We start from the raw sequence: 7,544 nt of genomic DNA, 5'->3' as shown, positions 1-7,544 counted from the left end.
GCAGTGTTAGATCACTGTTTGTTTGTTTTTGCTTAAATTAGAGAAAATCAATTTATTAAAACAACCTCAGTTCTACTTTTTTCAAAACCTTAAACCAAAGGTGATCATCATCGGATCCTTGTTGCTTTCGCTGCCTTAGATGTGATTGCTGATGTGATCACAGTGGAGAAAAAACAAACATAAAGAGAAGGAGAGCGGAGATTAACATGCATATTTGGATGGAGAGTTCAAGAGCGTTGAAAGCTGAAAATATTTATGTGATTAAAGTGGTGTCTGGAGGATTCAGGAAAAAAAAGTGAGGAGGCAGATGTGCGAAGAGGCCCTTCATCACAATTCACAGAAACATTAAGACATTCTGAGAGCTGTTGTGGTCCTCTGGTGCAGGAGATGTCTGGACGTAATTTCACATGAAGGCAGCCAGACCAGAGTTTCTTCACCACGTTTCAACCCACAGTATTTTATATTGTTCGTGTTGTGTGAGGTCAGATATACTGTATACATCTTTGAGGGTCTGAGCAAACACATTTTCACTCAAGTCGAGGTTGGATTGGCTGACGGTACCTCATGTGTTAGGTGTTGTGGCTGAAACAATGACAATAAACACCCTTCTATTCTATTCTATATGATTAAATATACTTTCAGAGGTTTCTCGTGGCCGTTTAACAAGGCATCATCAGGGATCAAATGATACCTTTATTAAAAAAAAAAAATACAACAATTGTGAATATGTATGGCTGTAAAAATCCCTAACCTAACTTAACCTCAGCACAGAGCTCCTCCAGTACATGATGTACAAAGATAATCAGACGAGCCAGTGCTTTGATTCTCCTCTTGATACTTGAGACTCTCTCAAGTGCAATCTCCAGCTTCAGTTCCTTCTCTACACAACCTACATGTCTGGTAAAAAGCCACGCACGTCTAAGGTTAGTTCTTTAAAAGGAACTGTTCATTTATCACCACATTTATTTCATTTATCCAAATAGATTTTAAAATACTTTTTTTCTCCATTTAAATAATAGAGAGTAGATGCTGTGTCAGGTCTTTCTGTCTAATTAGTTTCATCAGGCTCACCTGTGTCCTGGGTATAAATACCTCTCTCCTACACGGTGCTGTTCTTGGATCGTTGTCAGTAAGGGTCTTTGTGATTCTTCTTGTTGTCACTTCTCACAGTTCTACCCCATTACTGTGGTTTTTCTACTTGTCCTGTCACCTCTGTTCCTGTGGTGCCCGTGTTTTGTGAAGTGTTTGAGGTAAAACTGGATTTTCTGACTGTTGTAAGTTTGGAATTCTTCAATAAAATTCTTCAACTGACTCCGGTGTGTCCTGAGTGCTGCATTTGGTTCCTGCCTGCTTCAGCTCATGTTACATACTGCCACCATGCTTGGGTTTTTTATTTATTTTTTATTTTCTGGACAAACATTTCTGGTTATTTAAAAACTTGGGGTTTTTGTTTTGGTCGTTATGTGAATTGTGTGCTTTCTTTCTTATGCTTCATAATTGTATTGTTCCTCTGCAGTCTGTCCACCTGACATTTAGTTGAGAACTCTTAGAGTTCATGTGTTTAAATGTTTGACGTTTAGTTCCTCTGCAGTCTGTCCACCTGACATCCAGTTGTGTTTAAATGTTTGACATTTAAGAGTTTCATGGAGCTGTAAGTTGAGCCATGTATTATAGGCCACCATGTTTGTCATGATTTACAGATCTGTAAGGCTGTTTATCTTTGTGACCTACACCTGGTTTCTTTCTTGCCTTAAATTCTCATCTTTGAGCCACAATATGTGGATTCCCACTCCATCAAAGCTGAACTCAGTTTAACGTCTTAGTTTGTCTCTAACATGATTCTGATGCAAACGGCCACTTCACCAACGACACAGACTATTGGAGGAATACTATAGACTTCACTGCAATGATGCAAATGTGCATCTGTTATAGGTGCAACAGATGTAATAATAATAATAAAAAAAACAGTGTTAATTTGAACCAAACAAGATGTAACATTACCCATCAGGCAGTTTGATGTCACAGAACTTTCTTAATATATTTTTTCTGTCACATTGAAGAACTTTAAACGGTGCTCTTCCCACATTAGAGTTTTAACTGATTTTATTATGTTCACTCTGAGGTGTAAAGAGTCAGCATAAAGTGACGTGCTAAATACTGTTAGGGGATCAGACCTTTCCATTGTTTTTTTTTTACGGGCTTTTCCCTTAATGATTCAACTGTGAAATCATTAGAATAAATAAAATTATATATACAACTTTATCAGTGGACGTCAGGGTGACGTAACCCCACTGATTCTCACTTTTAATCAATTCAGATGTCCCAAAGTGCATGTGTGAACTGTGTCAAGACAAACAATGAGATATGTGGAGGACACGCAGGCTCCAGCCGTCTCTGTATGTGAACTGATGACCTAAATATCACAAGTCAATCAATACAATTGATTAGAACGTAAACCAGGAGACGTCTGTGTGTGGAATATATTTTCCTGAAGCTGTTTAAATGGTGATATGGTTATGGCCGGTCTGACCTTCTAAGGACACGTCGTGTCCATGCAGCCCACGTGGACATGTTGCCATGCACTTCACTATTTCTTTAAGAACAGACACAACCATTCGTTTGTATGACGACATCCCGATGTAAAGCCATGCAATTCCTAAACGGAGAAAACACAGTTAAAAATTGAGGCTCGCAGGCGTTTTATAGACACAGAGATGGAGCAACTGACGACTATCAGTTGCAACACATGCCGACTTAAACCAGTGCGACTACTTTTTTGTTTTCTTCCCAGGCTAAAGTTTTGGTGTGTGTCTGGTGTACAAATATTAGGTTTTTATAACGACAGGGTTTGGACAGTCTCAGAGTTCGGCTTGAATCCTTCTTTTGTCATCAGCCTTTTATTCCTGCTATGCAAATTCACCTAATCCTTTTCCAGCCTTAACATGACTGGGTTTTTCAAGATGACGCAAATGAGCGTGAGCACAAATGTAACAGCTGGGAAAAAGAGTGTCGATCAGTTTGATTCGGTGTAGCAGAACACAGGCGACGTTGTGACAGCACAGCTGAGATGTGTTTTGAAAAGCAGTTTTTTAAAGAAAAGAGTTTTGTAATGGTATTATTTATGTTGGTGTGTTTGGACCAAACGTGGTGCGTGGTCCTTCTGCGTTCGTAGTGCTTTGTGTATTTGGCCTCAAAGCAAGAATTCATGCAAAATTCTGACGGAAGGCTGTTAATAGTATATGTGTTTGTTTGTGAGAGAAAAGCAGTGACATTCACATATGCCATGCGTCATGCAGCTGTCACAGAAGTTCAACACAGTGCTGCCTTCTAACTGTACCTTCACACCAGTTTTGGTGCCTGCGTACCATGAGGGATTGTGCAATTAGTGTCTTTTGCAGCCGTAGGGTTCCTTGAAGTCTGCTTATTCTTCGCTGAAAGAGGAGGAGCAGCATCTACTACCAAGACTGCGAGACAGATGGATTGCTGAGCTGTATATTTTTTTGGAAACGCCCAAAGTGGATTGCTGAGCTGTATATTTTTTTGGAGTTGACAATTACATTGTGACATTACATTGTGTGTGGGTGCACAATCTGTCCTTGGCCACATTTGGGTGGGCTTCGCCGCCTACACTTGGACCTGTTTTGGAGCAGTAGTTGCAGTTTTATATTGTCTGAAATGTGCGCAAACATACGCAGTCCAAACATCTCCTCCCTCAGGTCTGCTTTTTCGAAGTTTTCTGTGAACGCGGTTTCTCCGCAACACTCCTCTCCAAGCGGTTCTATGATCCGAATTAGTCCTCTGGAATTGTTTTGTTGTTTACACTCTGGCTACAGAAAAAAAGGATGCTTGCAAACTTGTGGACAACTACATTGCCAGTGGTGGATTCTTTGGCTGAGTCTGATTATCTTGGAATAATTACGTGTTCCGAGATTGGCTTATTGTGAACCCGGGCTTGCAGAGGTCACTGTAGGAGTAACACAAAGTAGAATAAGCTCATGATTTTTAATACAAGGTGCGTGTCTGGGACGCCTACCTTAGCTTTTATGACCCAGATTATTCCGACACCCTCGGGCGATGGATCAGCACTCTCACACTCTCACACACTACTTTGTTTTGACTTTATTGACGTATTTCAAAACAAACAATAAAATAAATAGATGTGGCAGGCAGTTGCCAAGGCAGTTAACTTTTAATTTCCTTCAACAGTTTTCAAACGTATCTTTTGAACCACCATTTCAAAGCTACATTTTACATTTGCTACTGCAGTCGCTCGATGGAACATTGGTGGTCCGAGCTTTGTACTGTTTTTTTTTTTTTTTGTAATAAACTGCTGGGACCCTGCTTTCATTAGACACAGCCTGGATCCTGGCATGGAAGTGCAGGTCATACAAGGACATCCCAGAATAGAAAAAACAGCCCGGACAGAGCCTGCAGTGAAGCACTGCGAGTGGCAGGAATTCAGACGAAAATTGTGAATACGCCGACCAATGTGGAGTCATTGCACTCACACATGGCGAAGAATGAGAATCTGTTGGGAACAAAGTGGAGAATTACAGTGGAGAAATCTGTTGGGAACAAAGTGGAGAATTACCTTTTATATACAGTACATGTGAACGTCTCTGGGGTTTCTACAGCAGCTTCATGGGTTTAAATGATCTTCAAACTGCTTGGACAACGATAATGTCTTCCCTGTAGAACATTTTCCCAGAGAGCCTAACATGAACTAATATTATTAACTAATATTAACTTAACTTAAGCAGCTGAAGAACAACTAATTGTACTGGATCTTAGGAATATTTCCAATGGCAGTGTTAGATGTCATTAAAAAGGCTCTCTGTTCCACAAATCATTTTAATCAGGACATTATTTCTCTAGCTGTGGGACATCAATTAAAGGATTTTAATTACACCGGCATGTTTCACACAGTAAACAGTCGTTTAAAGTCAAATTTGACTGAATTAGGTCAGGCAAGTTTAAACAATACATTCTGTATTTATTTAGTATCAGCTTGGGGCGGTAGTCACCCAACGTCTCAATTAATGATAATTTGTCTTAAAATTCTGCATTAATGCTCATGTGAAGCAGTGCAGAAAATAACGGAGAGAGACGGGAAAATGAGGAACGATAACTACTACTACTACTAGATACTTTTATCATTTTAGTTATTTTCAACAACTGAAAAGTCAAAACACAACGTTGATAATGAATTTTGCAACATTTAAGGCAGTTTAATTTCAATATTATTTTCTTTATAGTATAGTTCTCATTAAATCTGTGTCCAACTATAAACCACTATAACATTTAGCTTCTAACAATGTTGTTAAATGCCATCATGTGAATACTCAGTAGTTTTTATTCTGCTTAATACATGTAAGAGTAGGAAGAAATATCTTTTTAAGGATTTTTAACAATTAATAATTATTAATAATTTAAATTTTAAAGTTTGTTTCTACAATTAACATGAATGACTTTTGATTTTGATTTTACCTGTGGGTTTCAAATACATGTAGCATCCATAAATGAAAAAATGTGTGCCGTCTTTATGTGACTTTAAGACCGCTCGCTGTCTCAACCTTTATATTTGTGGGGCGTTTGACTAAGTTTGTTGTTACTAAGCAACTGTCATATGCGCCCTCTTGGGCTAATCCTTCCAGGCTGCAGAGGCGGCATTGAGCCGTCGCTGCTCGCTGATACATCACCTCGGATCACCGTGTCCTTTGTCCACAGGAGCCGAGCTGATACGCCAAACAGCACAGCTTTACGGAGGGAGATTTAGCCATTCATATGGGGAGATAGGTCAGCTCTGCACTGTGTTCTTCTCACTGTGGTTTATCAGTGTAATCAGAAAGGAGCCTCTTTTGACTTTTCATCCAGAAAGAATAACTCCCAAACTGAGCAGAGAAATCAGGGACAAAGTGTGTCAGCTGAGGCTTGATATGACTGTAGCGACAGTGACCCTGTCATATGTTCAGGACTCTCCCTCAAGTTACTAATGTGACATTTGTCGTTCATGTGATGTCTATTACAAATTATATATATATTTTGGCACGACATGTTAGCTTTTCTGAGGATATGTCTTCCAGAGACTTTTTTTCCCCCTTCTTTTTGTAAATCACCTGCAGCCCTCTTCCATTTATTACATTTTTATTTGACTGAATTGTGCTTAAAAAAAACACAAAAAAACCTGCCCATTCTTTGAGCTTGGACCAAAAGTAAAGAATTCTGAATCTTGATAATGTGTCACTGATTTAACAGCCTTCAACACTTAGGCAGTTATTGATTATATGTGTCTAACATTTCCAAGGCTGCGCATTCCTTCTTCCTTGTTAAAATGACATCTCGGGCCCCGACTGTGGATGGATGGATTTCCAGTTTAAACTTGCGCCCCTCAACTTATCTGTTGCTTCTTGTCACATGGGTTTTTTCGTATTAGCTCAACCAAAGCCTCCGTACTCTGTCAGATAACCTTCAGTTACTTTATCACCCCTGTTCAACCCTTTAGCCCTCAATTAGCAACAAGCTATGAGTGGGAAAACTGCACACACAGAAAACCCGGCCATGTAAAGGCTATTGTGCATTTCTTTAAGTATATTAAGTATAGCTGAGCTTTTGTGCTCGCTCTTGAACTGCGTTCACCTCACACGACCTGGAGTCATGTCTGTGTGGGTGTGGGTTTGCTTACTCACACAGAGCTGAGGCTGAGCTGCTGAACTCTCTCTGCTGTGGTGGAATTCTAATATTCTTCAGCGCTGGCTGGTTCTTATCGGGAGAACCGAGTGCATTTTATATGTACCATATATACACATCAATTCTTTATACATATATATATATATATTCACACACTCCCGCCTCGGTGACATGACGTATTACACAATACATTTCAAGTGAAGCTTGAAGCTCCTTAAAACCTACACCGTCTACAGAACCACAACCACCGTAGCCACTGTAGCAGAGGAGACCATGACTTATGTCCTTTAATTATTTCAATCAGAGCTCAGGCTTCAGAGCTAATGAACACCTCAGACTCCCACTGATTCCAGCGATGAAGACCTGTCAGCGCTGAATAAAGAACTTCATCTCGAACCTTTCAGCCTCAGAGGAGCGTGGCCTGCGTCCAACTCTGACGTCAAATTAACAAAAGATGTCTGTGCAAAAACTGTGTTGAGCTATTCTGAAACTCAAAACAAGTAGATTCATGAATCGAAGACAACATAGTGTCTCTGCACGCTATTATTATCAAACAAACACACCGTACTACAAGACAGGGTCCATTCATTTACAGATTGAGTGCTTGTTCTACAATTCCACCTTGTTGAAAATTGAACACAACACAATTAAGACCGTTTAATTAGAATATTTATAGCATTTAATAATTATCAAATGTGATTATTTTTTCACTGCAAAAAATGAAAAGCCTCAAAGTAGCTTTCTTTCTATCTTTGTGTCTCCATAGCATTAGTTACCAACTGTTCAGGCCAGGGTTTTACAGAATGAGGCTTAGTTTTAGAAATAAAAACTTTTTAAAAATGTATATTGCCTTTGTG

Source organism: Cynoglossus semilaevis, chromosome 7 (genome assembly GCF_000523025.1).
Source record: "Cynoglossus semilaevis isolate Cse_v1.0 chromosome 7, Cse_v1.0, whole genome shotgun sequence".
Lineage (NCBI taxonomy): Eukaryota > Metazoa > Chordata > Actinopteri > Pleuronectiformes > Cynoglossidae > Cynoglossus > Cynoglossus semilaevis.
The sequence above is the reverse complement of the archived record's forward strand: the minus strand, read 5'-3'. Positions refer to the sequence as shown.